The sequence below is a fragment of the Molothrus aeneus genome (genome assembly GCF_037042795.1).
Source record: "Molothrus aeneus isolate 106 chromosome Z unlocalized genomic scaffold, BPBGC_Maene_1.0 scaffold_55, whole genome shotgun sequence".
Taxonomy (NCBI): Eukaryota; Metazoa; Chordata; class Aves; order Passeriformes; family Icteridae; genus Molothrus; species Molothrus aeneus.
In genome coordinates this window covers 57,917-75,764 of record NW_027098762.1, presented here as the reverse complement: position 1 = coordinate 75,764, position 17,848 = coordinate 57,917, and the positions used below count along the sequence as shown (strand labels likewise).

The window sequence follows — 17,848 nt, the reverse complement described above, 5'->3', positions numbered from 1 at the left end:
GACCCGTCCGGTGAGTACAGCTTTGTATTTTGATGGGCTTTTGATGACTTCTAAATCAATTGCTCGTTACAGTAAAAAGAAGTAATGTTTTTTTGAACCTGACAGCAAAAATAACTTGAAGCACCAACTTAATAATAATTGATCACCCATCTAAGTTAATGGTTTTATGCTATACTATCAAAGTTTAAAGGTAAATTATCGTGTAGTAGGAGATAGTATAAAATGTATGTTCTGATGTGTAGGATGTATGCAAAGATTAGAGGACCCAAATTGTTATGTCTTCTGTTTGACTGTTTACCAAATAATATTTGGTTTTATTTTCCAGGGATCGGTGAATTTTAAATTTGGAATCCTCTATGCTAAGGATGGTCAGCTTACAGGTGATGAAATGTTCAGTCATGGTGAGTTTTCCACCTTCTCCTTAATTGTTTTGCTCATCTGAAAAAAAAAAAAAAAAAAAAAAAAAAAAAGGTATGTTTATTATTTGTTAGCCTGTTCTGTCCGTTTCCTCAGTATTTGCTGGAGCTCTGCTTACCCAAGCTTTGGGTAAAACAAGCTTTGGGTTCCTTCTGTCCCACTGGGTGTTGCCCAGTTTGGTTGCATCTGGTGAAATTCACCCTGAGCCCTTACAGAACCAGCTCAAACCACGTGAGAGCCATTCGCAGCTCTCTCAGGACACCCGGAGGAGGATGGGTGACGTTTCTGAGCATCTGGCAAGTGTACTTCTATCAAAACTCGGCCTGTGTAATTTCTGGGGAAAACCCTTCTGTATCCTGGAGGGTTCCTCAAACTCTGTTGAGGATCCAGTTAGCAGTTGCTCACCTGGATGGTTCCAGCTCCTCAAGTTAACACTTGTACTCTTGCCCTGTAGTTTAGATCTATTGTAGTTTTGTTATTTTGCACGATTTTACGTCTTTGGAAAATAACGTGCGTTTCACTCTTTGGAACCTCTCGGATCATTCTTTGGTGCAGCACCACCTAATGGGACACTTGGCTGCTGTGCTGAAGGGCTTGGTTACTGGGATTGTAAATCCCGGAGAGTTTGTAAGTCTTCTGTCCCCAGGGAGGTGTCACGCTTTGTTCACTCTGTTTGTCAGGTGCTGCTTCTCGTCGGAAGTATTAACTTCAAACTGCCCTGTTCTTTTTTTAACTTTTTTTCCTGGTTCTCTCCGTAGGGCAGGGAAGGACTCTCGTATCCTGGTCGTCAGACTCAGCGCTGCCCGAGAAGATACAGAGAGTGTAAAAATCATAAGAAGCAAATAGGACTGCAGAGGAAACAAACTGGAGAGAACAAAAGGTGATATTGTTCTCCTTAGCCTGGATTAGAAACATCCCCTGTGCTTCGATGCCGGTGGCTGCCAGGGGCTCGTTAGGTCTTTTTAGGCAGGTGTAGGTGTTCACTTGTAGGTTCTATTTTTTGGCAAAGGACCATGAGAGAAGTTTATTTCTACATCCAAATAAACATTCATCTTATCTGAACATAACCTGTCATCCCATTTCTGACGTTAAGGACTCCTGTATAAATACTTGGGGAGGTTTTCTTTGTCGTTTCTGAATGGTTCCATTTTGGTTCCATCTACCTGCCGGATACTTGAACGAGTCTGAGGTGGTTTAATTGCATACTGCTTCCTTGAAATTCTGTTGGTCTCTGCTTGGAACCCTTCTTGTAGTGCTTAATGAAAGACTTCTGATGGTGTTTTCTTGCCTGTTTGTGTTTAAGGTCGTGCTCTGATGCATTTACAGAAACCATGGCAGGAGAGAGTCAGCTGCTGGAGAAGAGGAGACAGTATTATCCCTGTGCAGCATAGAACTGCGCTACTGCTGTGTCATCAGCTGTGTCTGCACTGAAAGTAGCCACCTTCACTTGTAGGTAGCTCCTTGGTGCTTTAGGACACGCTGAGGGATTTATTCCTTTTGGGATCCACGATGAGAATTCCCAAGAGAGGTAGTAATAAGGTATGAGATTGGAAAAAAGCCCGTGTCCTTGGAATGTTGTTGTTGTCGTCAAAAGTTAATTTTTCCTTCTTTCTTAGCCAGTAGTCAGCTTTTTGCTTTATTTTTTGTGGGATCAGTACTTGATTGTTTAAAAAATGGCTTCAAAATAACTGCAGCGGCTGGCCACCAGGACCTTGTTCAGATTTGCCTATTTGCTTGTAGCTAAAATGTTTCCGTATTGTTTCTCGTTCTATTGAAGAAACTGCTGCCCAGTCAACTAAGAACTGAACATCTATCTGTCTAGGACATGGGGAGAGGATGTAGGTCGTGTCTTTGTTTCCAGAAAAAAGTTCCAGTGTAGTTTCTAACTAGAGGAAAAGGGGGGGTGAAGACTCGGGGCTCTGATGCCGTTGGGGGCACCCCGAGGTGCCCAGGAGAGGGAGGCCCACTGCGGTGCAGGAGCAGGTATGTTATCACGTACTAGAGAGCAAATTATAAATAGAAATAGGAAAATTATAAATATAAAAATATTTTTTAAATCGTTAAAGAAAGCGGTTTTTTTTACTTGCCAGTAGGCAGGGTTTTGATGATAAAAATGATAAATACAAAGAATATGAAGGTAGAAATCTAAGTCTAGAAATATATCATAAATACGTACAGATAAAGTTTAAAACTAGAAGAAAAAATCAGTTGCAGCAGTAGATACGATACATAATATAAATAATACTTTAAATACATGTCTAGAATTTTATAGATATTATAGATAATTATTAATAGATTGCATCAAAAGAAACCATATATATAAATGTGAGTATAACTATACAAAGTATAAAAATATTTCGATACCGTTTAAAAGAAGGTGTTTTCGTGTATTTTTTTGGTTAGAGATGGGGTTTTTATTTGGATTAATAGAAGTATTCTAGAAATATAAATCTAACTATAGAAAGATACAATCGATAGAGAAAGATATTTCTAAAAACACAACCGAACGACGCCGCCTTCGGGGGAATCGCACGAGCTCGGCCGAAGCAAGGCGAGAGCGGCCGACCCTGACGGCCTCGAGCGAACCGGGGCGAGCGGAGCCGAGGCGCGCCGAAGGCACAGAGCGGCTGGGAGTTGGGCCGAAGCGAGGCGAGCTCTGCCGAAGAGGCGAATGCAGGCGCCAAGAGCCGAGTTGAGGCGCCAAGAGCCGACTCGAGCCGAGCGTCTCCGGAGCGAGCCGAGCTCCGCCGAGCGCAGCATCCCGGGCAGGGCGAGGCGCCGGGCCGGGCTCGGGGTGCAGCCGGGGCTCTGGGAGGCTTCCCCGCCTGTCCCTCTCTCTAGCCCTCCTTCCTTCTCCCCGTATTCGCCTTCTCTCGCTCCCTTTCCCCCATTCCCTCTCCCCCCACAAACCCGGCTCCTTCCTGTCCTGTCCCTAGCCCGCTACTCCCTTCTGTTCCCCCTCTCTCCTTCCTCTGCCCAGCCTCCCTGTACCCTCGTCCCGGGCTTTCCCTTCCCGTCCCGCTTTCCTGCGCAGCCCGAGCTCCCTCGCCGCCCTTTCTCATGCCCTGCTCTCGCTCCTCTCTTCCCGTGCCCCCTTTCCTTCTTTGCCCCGCAGCCGCGGGGCTCGGGCTGCCGGAGAGTAAAGCCCCGAGGGCCGGAGCCCGGCGCCCCTGGGCCCTTGCAGGAGTCCCCGCGCGGGGCCGGAGGCTCTCGGCGGATCCCCCCGTGCCGCTCAAGCAGCCCGGCCGACAGCGCCGGAGCTGCGGCTTTGCCGGCATCGCGCTGAGAGCGGCCCCCGCCCTGTGCCGGGCCGTCCCCGCCGTCTGTGCCGCTCCCTCTCTCGCTGCCCCCGGCCCGTGACAGCGAGGCTGGGCAGGAACCTCAAGCCTTCTGGGGGCTGCCCCCGCTTTCTTGTTGCAGCAGAATCCCTTGCTGGGGCCATGCACGTGTGGGAAGGGCTTGGGGGAAGCGCTGCGCTGCTGTCCAGGGCAGTCGGATTCGTTCTGAGCCTTCTTTGGGGGTCAGGAAAACGGGGGCGGGGGGTGAAGACTCGGGGCTCTGATGCCGTTAGGGGCACCCCAAGGTGCCCAGGAGAGGGAGCCCCACTGCGGTGCAGGAGCAGGTGGGGGGCGGGCGAGGGGCGGGGGTCACGCTGGGTGCCGTCCCCCAGAGGGACCCAAAGCTGCCACCAAATGCACAGGGAGGGGTGAGTGGGTGTAGGATGCTAAAACCTGGCAAGGCGTTCGGTTTTCTAGGTATTGCTAAAGAATAGGAATTGGTCTCTAAACTCAGCTGGGGAGAAACCCTCTCTACGCACTCATTTGTTTCCAGGAATGTAGAAGGTTCCGACTGGAGATGGGTAGTAGTTCTGAAGATATTGCCGTGAGGTTTTGATCTAGGAACGGACCGAGCTGTGCCCTGGAACCCTCAGAACAGCTGCAGGGGCTGAAGGCGATAGAAGGGGCTCTCTGGCACCTTTTGCCTCCGTTCTCTGCCAGCGCCCAAATCGTGTCGCAGTCCCGGAAGAGGCGCTTGTCATCCCGAGAGCCAAAAGGAAGACGTGTAAAATCCCAGCTCTGCCTTGGGTTTCGTGTGGGTTTTGTACTTCGTATTGATGTCATTCCAGAGAGCAAGGAAAGAAGAAATGTGACCGGGTCCCACTATTACTGTGTGAAGGCTTTCTTGAAAGGCTGCTGTATTTCTATTGTCTTTTTCCACTCCAAGCTTGACTTTTCCCTTTGTTTTTCGAGCTCTGCTGCATTGGGTGTCCCAAGGAGGGCGGGGTTCCTCAGCAGGGCTCTTAGGACGTGGCGCTGATTCTGCTTTTTCTGAAGGCGTCTCAAAGCGTGCTACCAGAATGACAGTTTTGTGCACTGGAAAGCTTTCCCTCAGTGCCATCAGCGCACGTCCGTGTCTGAATTGTGGAAGCAGACGGACTAAGAACAGCCAGCACCCGGGGCAGACGTCTGTTGGCTCTGTGTCTGTGAGAAGCGGGCTGTGTGCTGGACGGGGAGAGGCGCTGTTGGAGAGTGGCATCAGCGCCAGGTGTGAGCTGTGAGGATGATGAGGGGCCGGCTCCTGCCGGGGGGGGGGCAGGGGGGCGAGGCTGTTTTAGGGGGAGGCTTCGCCTCAGCTCCCTTTTGCATGGAGCTGCTGAGAAGAGGGGTTCATGGGGGGCTCCCGGGGCTGTCTCATGGAAGGACTGCGAGAGCTTCTCGCAGCGCCTGGGCGAACACCTGGATGCGCGCTTGGAGACGCGGAGCATCGCTTCAAGGAGGTGCCGAGGGACGAATCTTTGTGCCGGGAAGCAGCAGCCGAACGGGTGAGCGCGTGTGGATTTGGAGCGGGGACTTTGGTCCTTTCCCTTTTCGATTTGATCTTGGCAGTCCCCCCTCCCCGGTTCCCCAGGACCAAAAACGGAGCTTGTGAAGACAAAGGAAGGAGAGGCAAGCAGCTACTCTCCTAATATTGTCTGTGTTCGAACTGGGAGGGATCCGCCTTCACCTGCGGTTCGAAGGGTGTTGATTGAAGGAAAACCTGCCTTTTCCCGGCTGTTAGGGGTATCCCAGGGGTGACAGGGAATCCCTGCGTTCCATTTGAACGGGAATGGGCAAAGTATTGTTGTCATCTGATGGGTTTGATTTGAAGGCAGCCAGCCCATTTTCATCATCCTAAGGTTTAAATGGAGGGGACAGCGCTGGTGTCCCTCCTTTGCAAGGGTTTGAATTGAGGTCCAAATCCCCCTTTCCACACGGCTTGAAGGATTTCATTGGAGGAAAGCCCCTTCTTTTCTGCTCTCCCAGGGGATGAACTTGAAGGGGAGAACCCATTTCTTTGCCCTTGTTGAAGCGAGGTGAGCGCCGCCCGCGGCGTCAGTTTCGGGGTTCAGTTGCGGGAAGCCGCAGCTCTGGCAGCGTTTGCAGGGCTGCAGTCGGGGCTGTGCCGCTGCATTTGAGGGCGCTTCTTGTGGCCGCGGCCCGGCCCGGAGCGTTGCCGCTCGGGAGCGCTGCCGGCCCGGGCCGGGCGGTTGCCGAGGCTCACGGGGAATTTGGCGCGGCAGCGGCGGAGCCGCTCTGCCGGTGCGAGCCGCCGTGCGGAGCCGAGGGCGGCTGGCGCCGGGCCGGCCGAGGGCGGCAGAGGCGGCGCGGGCGCTGCTGCGCCGGCCCGGCCGGTGCCCGCCGCTCTGTCCGCTCCGGGCGCGGGGCTCGGGCGCCGCCGGGGTCCCCCGGGCAGGGGGAGCGGGCGGGGGCGGGGGGGTCTCCGGGGCGGCGCCGCCCCTGCGCGCCGGAGGAGCCGCTTTGCCGCCGGGAGCCGCGCTCCGTCCGGGGCCGGCAGCGCGGGGTTCGGCTGCCGCAAGTTCTTGGGTGTCGTGGTTCGGAGGTGCTCTGTAGGGATCGATCGCACGGTTTTGTGTGGGTCGCAGTGGGTGTGCGCTAAGGGCTCTGGCGTTCTTCCTGACCGGTACGGTTCTCGGTTCAGGTGGTGACGATAAAGGTTTGGTTTGAATCGAGTTCTGTAGTCGGATATTTTTTTTGCCGGGCTATTCTGTTTTTAAAGGCGTGCAATGGTTTCTACGGGTCGTTGCGCGAAGCAGCGGCTCGGATTTTAATTCTGTCGCGGTGGCTTTTATTAGCGTGGGCGTGTAGCGTTTGTTTCGGTGGGTTCGAGGTGGCGTCGTGTCGTTAATAGCAGCGGGGTTTTAAAAATCTCTCTAATTGCGTTCGTGTTTATCGTCTTCCAGGGCTTTTATTGATTTGGTTTGTTTGATTGTAGTGTATGTTGTATTGTTACGGGATCATTTGGGAGATATTGTTAATGGTTACGTTTCTCTTTAGGCTTTGTGTTTATTTCTGGGTGGTATTTTTATTTTGATCGAATGAGGCTCTATGCGTTTATTCTTCAGCTGGGAATAATTTTTTTGTTGTAAACTAAAGTTGATTTGGTTTGGGGGACTTTTGTTTTACAAATGTATTTTCTTTTGGTTTTTTCCTTTCTTTTTTTTTTTCTTTTCGTTTTTTGTTGTCCTTCGACGTATTTGGTGGTTGTTGATCAGTTTTATTTTTGGGAACGTGGGTATTTATATGGTGGGTCTTTTTAAGTAGTTGTTTGTTTTTTTTTTTTTTTTTTTTTTAATTTGGGTAGTTATTTTCTTATTTTTTAGTGGTTGAGATTTTTTGGTTTTTTTTTCTATTTCGTTCATTAGTTCGCTTTCTAAAGTTCTTTTGACAGAGTATTGCTTATTCTTTGAGTTAGTGTAGATGTAGAATTTTGGTTAGTTTTTAAAATGACGTTCAGGGTCAGTGGCACTGATTGGAGTTGAGCGAGTTGGTTTGGGTTTTTTTAGAGGCTTTTGTGATTTGCTGCGTGTGTTTCTCCAGGGTTTTCTTTTCGTTTGGTTCCATTTTTCTGATGTGATGAGAACTGTCAGTGAAAAGAGTGTTGTGTGTTTTTTTCGCTGGCAGTTGTTTGGCTGGTGGAGGTATCTTGATGGTTTTGGAAGACATTGGTGGGAATTCGATGCTGTTTGTTTTGTCCTTGTATTTAGGAATTGGATTTTAAATGTAAAATTCTAAGGATAGCTATCTTTAAACAAAACAAGTAGATGTGCAGAAATGGGAATAAACTTTTATTTTGATCTATTCGATCTATATTTAAAATTTAACAGGTAACATAAGTCATGATATATTCCAATAAGATATTGTATTTTTTAATAGAGCGTTGTGTATGTTTATAGATATATCAATAGAGATGATAAATATAAACACAGCTCAAAGGAAATTTTAAATATAGAAATGTGTTGCGAATCTATGCAGATATATATATATATATAAAATTATTAAAGGATTGTAAATCTAAAGTGACATAAATCCATACAACACGTAATACAAGTGATACTGTATATATCTTATTATGATCTATTATAGGAAATAGCCATAAATCTAGTACATCACTATGATATAATATCTAAAACATTATAGATATGGTAAATGTAAATACAACAATATTATTAAAAGTAGTTTAAAAGAAAGGAAGGTTTTGTTTTTTACTTGGCAAAAGCAGGGGTTTTATGATAAAAACTACAAATACAAATGATAGAAAGGTAGAAATCTACTTGTAAAAATATCTCATGAATACATCAAGATGGATATAAAAATTGAAAATATTAGAAAAAAGAAGTTGTAGCAGTAGATTTGGTACATAATAAAAATAATAATTTATCTATATGATGTGAATAATATATATGTGATATGTAATTATGAAGAGAATGCATCAGTATAAACTGTGACTATAAAAGTGAATATAATTATGCAAGCTATAAATATAAAACGATTTCAATATAGTTTAAAAGAAGGGTTTTTTGGTATTTGTTTGGTTAGAGATGGGATTTTTTTTGGAATAATAAAAGTATGATAGAAATCTAAATCAAAGTATAGAAATATGCAATCAATATATAATGATATTGATAAAACCACAAAATATGAATAAATACAGATAATAGGAATAGGCATAATAGATTGTATAAACGACGTAACACATCAATGTCCGGTATAAATATGCGTGTGAATAGAACTAGGAAAACTAGAACTATAAAATTTATTTCAAGAAGGCTTGAAAGAAAGGGGGCTTATTTGGTTCTTGTTTGGTAAGAGGCAGGTTTTTGGCATTTATTTTTAGAGGAGTTTTTTGCGGGGGGGAATCGCCCCTGTTCTTTTTTGCCGCCTTGGCTGCCCGCAGCCCCAAGGCGCGCGGCGCCCCCGGCTGGGGTGGGCGGCAGTGCTGCCGCCTTGTGGGCAGAGCGCGGTACTGCAGCCCGCCGCCGCCAGGCAGCCCTCTTGGGCGTGGCGCGTGGCGGAGTTTGTTTGACCTTCTAAAAATGGCGGCCTAAAGGGCGGGAAACCGGAGGACCCCGGTGTGTCTATCCGGACTGCCTGCACGGAACACCGACGCCGCCGCGGCCCCGGCGGAATTTTTGTGGCGTTTTAGGTGTACCCGAGACGGGCTGTGCTGTCAGCGGCGCCGCGGGCGGGCGTATTTCGGAGGTTTTCTGACCGGCACCTGAGTAACCGCCTCTCTCGGCCGAGGGGGTCCTCCCACGGCCGCCATGTTGGGAGTGGCGCGTCACCAATGTCGCGGGAGTTTGTTTGACCTTCTCAAAATGGCGGCCTAAAGGGCGGGAAAGCGGAGGACCCCGGTGTGTCTATCCGGACTGCCTGCACGGAACACCGACGCCGCCGCGGCCCCGACGAGATTTTCTGTGGCGTTTCAATTGCGATGATGGCATTCCGGTTCGCCTGCAGGGTTCGGCGTCGCGGGAAATCCTTTCTAGGGCTCGAGGTGGGTGTCGGCATTTTGATCAGGCAGCTGGCAAAACGCCTACGCCTTGGGGTCTTTCCAAGGGGCGCTGGGGGCGTGGCCGGGGCGGGGCGCCGTGTTGGCGAGGTGACGTCATTAGGCGGCACTCTGCCTGCAGTGCGCCGATGCAGACGGCAGGGGGCGCTGTGCCTGCAGTGCGCCAAAGCAGGCGGCAGGGGGCGCTGTGCCTGCAGTGCGCCCATGCAGACGGCAGGGAGCGCTGTGCCTGCAGTGCGCCCATGCAGACGGCAGGGGGCGCTGTATAAATAGAGTATTAAGTATAAACTATCTAGAAGAAGAAATAAAAGCTCTATGACACCTGCAGCTGTAGAAACTTTCAAGCTCCCATGGAGGAAATAGTTTTCCTAAAATCATTACCGTTTTGGGGTTTTTTGCACTCCCCGGTAGCCTGAATGTTTCTACTGCTGCTTTTTTATTCTAAAGCTAGAATGGAAAGCCAAGATTAGAAATAGAGAGAGAAAAAGAGAGAAAGAAAGAAAGAGTGAGAGAGAAAGAGAGACAGAATGAGAGAAAGAGAGACAGAATGAGAGAAAGAGAGAAAGAAAGAGAGACAGAGAGAAAGAGAGACAGAGAGAAAGAAAGAGAGAAAGAGAGAAAGAAAGAGAGACAGAGAGAAAGACAGAAAGACAGAGAGAAAGAAAGAGAGACAGAATGAGAGAAAGAGAGAAAGAAAGAGAGACAGAGAGAAAGACAGAAAGACAGAGAGAAAGAGAGACAGAATGAGAGAAAGAGAGAAAGAAAGAGAGACAGAGAGAAAGACAGAAAGACAGAGAGAAAGAAAGAGAGACAGAATGAGAGAAAGAGAGAAAGAAAGAGAGACAGAGAGAAAGACAGAAAGACAGAGAGAAATAGAGAAAGAAAGAGAGACAGAGAGAAAGACAGAAAGAGAGACAGAATGAGAGAAAGAGAGAAAGAAAGAGAGACAGAGAGAAAGACAGAAAGACAGAGAGACAGAATGAGAGAAAGAGAGAAAGAAAGAGAGACAAAGACAGAAAGACAGACAGAATGAGAGAAAGAGAGAAAGAAGGAGAGACAGAGAGAAAGACAGAGAGAAAGAAAGAGAGAGACAGGAAGAGAGCCAGAGAAAGAAAGAAAGAGAGAGAGAAAGAAATAGAAAAAGACAGACAGAAAGAAAGAAAGAGAGAGACAGGAAGAGAGCCAGAGAAAGAAAGAAAGAGAGAGAGAAAGAAATAGAAAAAGACAGACAGAAAGAAAGAAAGAGAGAGACAGGAAGAGAGCCAGAGAAAGAAAGAAAGAGAGAGAGACAGACAGAAAGAAAGAAAGAGAGAGACAGGAAGAGAGCCAGAGAAAGAAAGAAAGAGAGAGAGAAAGAAATAGAAAAAGACAGACAGAAAGAAAGAAAGAGAGAGACAGGAAGAGAGCCAGAGAAAGAAAGAAAGAGAGAGAGAAAGAAATAGAAAAAGACAGACAGAAAGAAAGAAAGAGAGAGACAGGAAGAGAGCCAGAGAAAGAAAGAAAGAGAGAGAGAAAGAAATAGAAAAAGACAGACAGAAAGAAAGAAAGAGAGAGACAGGAAGAGAGCCAGAGAAAGAAAGAAAGAGAGAGAGAAAGAAATAGAAAAAGACAGACAGAAAGAAAGAAAGAGAGAGACAGGAAGAGAGCCAGAGAAAGAAAGAAAGAGAGAGAGAAAGAAATAGAAAAAGACAGACAGAAAGAAAGAAAGAGAGAGACAGGAAGAGAGCCAGAGAAAGAAAGAAAGAGAGAGAGAAAGAAATAGAAAAAGACAGACAGAAAGAAAGAAAGAGAGAGACAGGAAGAGAGCCAGAGAAAGAAAGAAAGAGAGAGAGAAAGAAATAGAAAAAGACAGACAGAAAGAAAGAAAGAGAGAGACAGGAAGAGAGCCAGAGAAAGAAAGAAAGAGAGAGAGAAAGAAATAGAAAAAGACAGACAGAAAGAAAGAAAGAGAGAGACAGGAAGAGAGCCAGAGAAAGAAAGAAATAGAAAAAGACAGACAGAAAGAAAGAAAGAGAGAGACAGGAAGAGAGCCAGAGAAAGAAAGAAAGAGAGAGAGAAAGAAATAGAAAAAGACAGACAGAAAGAAAGAAAGAGAGAGACAGGAAGAGAGCCAGAGAAAGAAAGAAAGAAAGAGAGAGAGAAAGAAATAGAAAAAGACAGACAGAAAGAAAGAAAGAAAGAGAGAGACAGGAAGAGAGCCAGAGAAAGAAAGAAAGAGAGAGAGAAAGAAATAGAAAAAGAAAGAAAGAAAGAAAGAAAGAGAGAGAGAGAGAGAGAGAGAGGAAGAGAGCCAGAGAAAGAAAGAACGAGAGAGAGAAAGACAGACAGAAAGAAAGAAAAGGAAAAAGGAAAGGAAGAAAAAAAAAAAAAGAAGGAAGAGAAAGGAAGAAAAAAAAATGAAAAAGGAAAAGGGTGAGAGTGTAAAAGAAAGAGCGAAAGTGGAAAAGGGGGTGAAAAACAGAGTGAAAAAAAGAAAAAAGCGTTGGAGTGGAAAAGAAAGGACATTCGGGAGGGGCGGTGCTGCCTAAGGTGCTTCCGCGCCCAGGAGCGAAGGAGCCGTTTGATCCCCCGGCGGGACCGCAGCTCCCGGTGGCGGAAAACGGAGCGGTGGCTGTCAGTCCGAGACTACAACTCCCGGCAGGCCCTGCGGCCGTAAAGCGCGGCGTCTGACGCAACGGCCGACGCGCCATAGGAATGGCTGGCGGGCCGAGGCGGCCGCGCGCCGGGGGAGCGGGCTGGGCGCGGGGAGCTCCCGGCGCCTCTCCCGCGCGGGACGGAGCCGCGGCAGCGACGCTGGAGGGGCGAAGCCTCCGGCCGGCCGCCCGCACGGAGCCGAGCGGCGCGGAAGGGGCGTCCGCCCGGTGCCTCGGCCTCGCTCAGCGGTCCCGGTGGCGGGGGCTCAGCTCGGGCGGGGCGCGCTGCCGCCCGCCGATGGCGGAGCGCCAGGCGGTGCTTTGCTGCCGCGGGCCGGGAGCTGCAGGAGCCGCCCCGGGCGAGCGGCGCCGGGCGCTGCCGCGGTCACTGTGCGGCGGCGGGCGGAGGCGCGGGAGCCGCCGAGCTGCAGCCGTGTCCCTCGGGCTGCTGCCGCTGCTGCGGGCGGGGGCGGACGAGCGGCTGGAATGACACGGCTGCTGAGTGCCTCAGTGCTCGTGGCTCTTTCTTCCACGCAAACAGATGGAGCGGCATCGCTGAGCAGTAAAACACAGCGATGGCCCGGAGAATGGCGAGCGCAAGGAGCGCGCGGGCTGGATCCTTCTGCTGGCACAGGTGCGATCCGCAAACTCAGCCCCTTGTGCCCCTACCCTCCCGACCCCCAGGGGAAATGCTCTCCAGCCTCGAGCTGCTGCAAGACAAAACGTGTGATTTGACACTAGGGTCCGGAAAAGGTTTCCGTTTAGATTAGCAAATGCCTCAATTGTTCTTGGTTACATCCTAGGATCGGTTTTAGGCAGTGACTTTATACCGCTTGTCGGATTTTTCTTGTGCAATGGTAAGAAAATAGGCAGGTCTGATACTGGTTTCGCTTTTTTTCTACTTCATGTTCCATGAGCTGCTTTTATCCAAGCAATTGTTTTAAAGTTCTACTGTAGGCGTTTCTGGTTCACTTTTTTTTTTTCCTTTGCAGCACCCGCGACTTTTTTTTTTTTTTTTTTTCTCTAAATCGGCAGCAAATATAGCTGAGTAAAATTACCTTGGTTTTCTTCCTTCTTAAATGTTTTTATTGATAATCCTATTTGAATATGCAGAACAAGTGGGTATGTCCTGTAATATATCCTAGCTTTTCTTGTTTACAGGGTACTCAGAAAATACTTTTCCCTTAGAGTCCCACTGAAACATTCTCAGTGCAATCTCCGTTAAGGTATGTGTTTACAAATAAGCCACCATCAGCTGAGATATTTGCCTGTGTACCTTTTCCTGTAATTCAGAGCTTGCGTTCTGTGGTTTTTATGATAAACCTATCAAACTTGCGAAACTGTTTTGCAAGTCTTAATCGTTGAAGGCAGCAAGAAGTGGTTTAAAAGCCTGTTCTTGAGCAGACAAAGGGAAAAAGTGTGAATTTGATGCTGAACTTGTCCTTTTTCATTTGACTTGCCTTGAATGATTTAGGAAGAGAGAGAACTAGAAAAAAGAGAGAAATAGAATTGGTTCTTGGGCCCTCCTAAAATGCTCCCCGTGATTCTGTGTGGAGCCAAAGTGAAGGGTGATGGAACAGAGCCCTGTGCTTTAGAAGGAAATCAATTTCAACCTGATCTCCACCCTGAGTCTCCCTAATTTCTGCTTTTAAAATGCAAACTAAGTTTAGGAAGTGTTGGAAGTTAGTATTTTGGGGAAGAAATGGCAGTTGCACCAACCGTTCCATTTCCCAGAGGCTCTGGGAACGATTCATTTTGTAAGCGCTGTAACTGCAATCGGTTGGTGGTTCGGGGTTGGAATGTGCACTTACCCTCCTCTAAAGCACTCGTTCATTTGCATTTCAGTGCCAGGAGTCTTGAGAAACTGGAGAAGAGCCCAAGAGACATTTTTCATCCTGAGATACAAAAGGTAGGAAGTGACTTTTTTTTGTTTGGTTCTTTTTCTTTATGATTTCCTGGAAATAGAAGTAATTAAGTATAGATACTACTGGTTTGTTTCTTCCAGTAGCTAATAATAATAATAATAATAATAATAATAATAATAATAATAATAATAATAATAATAATAATAATAATAACAATAATAATAATCTAATACTACTTAAACTGTCTCTTTATCCATTGAACTGGCCATTTCAAATCCAAACTTCTAAACACAAATAAAACCATCATCCTTGTAGAATCTTTAATAGGAGGGGGCTAAAGATGCTGTTTTTGTTGACAGGATTTATTGGTTGTTGAAGGGCAAGAGGTGAGTACAAGCCTAACTACTTCTTGCTCACAGACCCGTCCGGTGAGTACAGCTTTGTATTTTGATGGGCTTTTGATGACTTCTAAATCAATTGCTCGTTACAGTAAAAAGAAGTAATGTTTTTTTGAACCTGACAGCAAAAATAACTTGAAGCACCAACTTAATAATAATTGATCACCCATCTAAGTTAATGGTTTTATGCTATACTATCAAAGTTTAAAGGTAAATTATCGTGTAGTAGGAGATAGTATAAAATGTATGTTCTGATGTGTAGGATGTATGCAAAGATTAGAGGACCCAAATTGTTATGTCTTCTGTTTGACTGTTTACCAAATAATATTTGGTTTTATTTTCCAGGGATCGGTGAATTTTAAATTTGGAATCCTCTATGCTAAGGATGGTCAGCTTACAGGTGATGAAATGTTCAGTCATGGTGAGTTTTCCACCTTCTCCTTAATTGTTTTGCTCATCTGAAAAAAAAAAAAAAAAAAAAAAAAAAAAAGGTATGTTTATTATTTGTTAGCCTGTTCTGTCCGTTTCCTCAGTATTTGCTGGAGCTCTGCTTACCCAAGCTTTGGGTAAAACAAGCTTTGGGTTCCTTCTGTCCCACTGGGTGTTGCCCAGTTTGGTTGCATCTGGTGAAATTCACCCTGAGCCCTTACAGAACCAGCTCAAACCACGTGAGAGCCATTCGCAGCTCTCTCAGGACACCCGGAGGAGGATGGGTGACGTTTCTGAGCATCTGGCAAGTGTACTTCTATCAAAACTCGGCCTGTGTAATTTCTGGGGAAAACCCTTCTGTATCCTGGAGGGTTCCTCAAACTCTGTTGAGGATCCAGTTAGCAGTTGCTCACCTGGATGGTTCCAGCTCCTCAAGTTAACACTTGTACTCTTGCCCTGTAGTTTAGATCTATTGTAGTTTTGTTATTTTGCACGATTTTACGTCTTTGGAAAATAACGTGCGTTTCACTCTTTGGAACCTCTCGGATCATTCTTTGGTGCAGCACCACCTAATGGGACACTTGGCTGCTGTGCTGAAGGGCTTGGTTACTGGGATTGTAAATCCCGGAGAGTTTGTAAGTCTTCTGTCCCCAGGGAGGTGTCACGCTTTGTTCACTCTGTTTGTCAGGTGCTGCTTCTCGTCGGAAGTATTAACTTCAAACTGCCCTGTTCTTTTTTTAACTTTTTTTCCTGGTTCTCTCCGTAGGGCAGGGAAGGACTCTCGTATCCTGGTCGTCAGACTCAGCGCTGCCCGAGAAGATACAGAGAGTGTAAAAATCATAAGAAGCAAATAGGACTGCAGAGGAAACAAACTGGAGAGAACAAAAGGTGATATTGTTCTCCTTAGCCTGGATTAGAAACATCCCCTGTGCTTCGATGCCGGTGGCTGCCAGGGGCTCGTTAGGTCTTTTTAGGCAGGTGTAGGTGTTCACTTGTAGGTTCTATTTTTTGGCAAAGGACCATGAGAGAAGTTTATTTCTACATCCAAATAAACATTCATCTTATCTGAACATAACCTGTCATCCCATTTCTGACGTTAAGGACTCCTGTATAAATACTTGGGGAGGTTTTCTTTGTCGTTTCTGAATGGTTCCATTTTGGTTCCATCTACCTGCCGGATACTTGAACGAGTCTGAGGTGGTTTAATTGCATACTGCTTCCTTGAAATTCTGTTGGTCTCTGCTTGGAACCCTTCTTGTAGTGCTTAATGAAAGACTTCTGATGGTGTTTTCTTGCCTGTTTGTGTTTAAGGTCGTGCTCTGATGCATTTACAGAAACCATGGCAGGAGAGAGTCAGCTGCTGGAGAAGAGGAGACAGTATTATCCCTGTGCAGCATAGAACTGCGCTACTGCTGTGTCATCAGCTGTGTCTGCACTGAAAGTAGCCACCTTCACTTGTAGGTAGCTCCTTGGTGCTTTAGGACACGCTGAGGGATTTATTCCTTTTGGGATCCACGATGAGAATTCCCAAGAGAGGTAGTAATAAGGTATGAGATTGGAAAAAAGCCCGTGTCCTTGGAATGTTGTTGTTGTCGTCAAAAGTTAATTTTTCCTTCTTTCTTAGCCAGTAGTCAGCTTTTTGCTTTATTTTTTGTGGGATCAGTACTTGATTGTTTAAAAAATGGCTTCAAAATAACTGCAGCGGCTGGCCACCAGGACCTTGTTCAGATTTGCCTATTTGCTTGTAGCTAAAATGTTTCCGTATTGTTTCTCGTTCTATTGAAGAAACTGCTGCCCAGTCAACTAAGAACTGAACATCTATCTGTCTAGGACATGGGGAGAGGATGTAGGTCGTGTCTTTGTTTCCAGAAAAAAGTTCCAGTGTAGTTTCTAACTAGAGGAAAAGGGGGGGTGAAGACTCGGGGCTCTGATGCCGTTGGGGGCACCCCGAGGTGCCCAGGAGAGGGAGGCCCACTGCGGTGCAGGAGCAGGTATGTTATCACGTACTAGAGAGCAAATTATAAATAGAAATAGGAAAATTATAAATATAAAAATATTTTTTAAATCGTTAAAGAAAGCGGTTTTTTTTACTTGCCAGTAGGCAGGGTTTTGATGATAAAAATGATAAATACAAAGAATATGAAGGTAGAAATCTAAGTCTAGAAATATATCATAAATACGTACAGATAAAGTTTAAAACTAGAAGAAAAAATCAGTTGCAGCAGTAGATACGATACATAATATAAATAATACTTTAAATACATGTCTAGAATTTTATAGATATTATAGATAATTATTAATAGATTGCATCAAAAGAAACCATATATATAAATGTGAGTATAACTATACAAAGTATAAAAATATTTCGATACCGTTTAAAAGAAGGTGTTTTCGTGTATTTTTTTGGTTAGAGATGGGGTTTTTATTTGGATTAATAGAAGTATTCTAGAAATATAAATCTAACTATAGAAAGATACAATCGATAGAGAAAGATATTTCTAAAAACACAACCGAACGACGCCGCCTTCGGGGGAATCGCACGAGCTCGGCCGAAGCAAGGCGAGAGCGGCCGACCCTGACGGCCTCGAGCGAACCGGGGCGAGCGGAGCCGAGGCGCGCCGAAGGCACAGAGCGGCTGGGAGTTGGGCCGAAGCGAGGCGAGCTCTGCCGAAGAGGCGAATGCAGGCGCCAAGAGCCGAGTTGAGGCGCCAAGAGCCGACTCGAGCCGAGCGTCTCCGGAGCGAGCCGAGCTCCGCCGAGCGCAGCATCCCGGGCAGGGCGAGGCGCCGGGCCGGGCTCGGGGTGCAGCCGGGGCTCTGGGAGGCTTCCCCGCCTGTCCCTCTCTCTAGCCCTCCTTCCTTCTCCCCGTATTCGCCTTCTCTCGCTCCCTTTCCCCCATTCCCTCTCCCCCCACAAACCCGGCTCCTTCCTGTCCTGTCCCTAGCCCGCTACTCCCTTCTGTTCCCCCTCTCTCCTTCCTCTGCCCAGCCTCCCTGTACCCTCGTCCCGGGCTTTCCCTTCCCGTCCCGCTTTCCTGCGCAGCCCGAGCTCCCTCGCCGCCCTTTCTCATGCCCTGCTCTCGCTCCTCTCTTCCCGTGCCCCCTTTCCTTCTTTGCCCCGCAGCCGCGGGGCTCGGGCTGCCGGAGAGTAAAGCCCCGAGGGCCGGAGCCCGGCGCCCCTGGGCCCTTGCAGGAGTCCCCGCGCGGGGCCGGAGGCTCTCGGCGGATCCCCCCGTGCCGCTCAAGCAGCCCGGCCG

General features: G+C 47.2%; 3 long non-coding RNA genes across 3 annotated transcripts; all 3 read left to right on the top strand.

The window, feature by feature from the left end:
- The first annotated feature begins 255 nt into the window (after positions 1 to 255).
- On the top strand, positions 256 to 2,793 carry LOC136569521 (uncharacterized). The gene is made up of 2 exons (XR_010785362.1): positions 256 to 401; positions 1,176 to 2,793. It is a non-coding gene; the product is annotated as an uncharacterized lncRNA (long non-coding RNA).
- Positions 2,794 to 12,097: 9,304 nt separating this feature from the next.
- On the top strand, positions 12,098 to 13,810 carry LOC136569547 (uncharacterized). The gene is made up of 3 exons (XR_010785377.1): positions 12,098 to 12,534; positions 13,062 to 13,126; positions 13,746 to 13,810. It is a non-coding gene; the product is annotated as an uncharacterized lncRNA (long non-coding RNA).
- Positions 13,811 to 14,438: 628 nt separating this feature from the next.
- LOC136569523 (uncharacterized) lies at positions 14,439 to 16,976 on the top strand. Its single transcript, XR_010785364.1, has 2 exons — positions 14,439 to 14,584; positions 15,359 to 16,976. It is a non-coding gene; the product is annotated as an uncharacterized lncRNA (long non-coding RNA).
- The last annotated feature ends 872 nt before the right edge of the window (positions 16,977 to 17,848 follow it).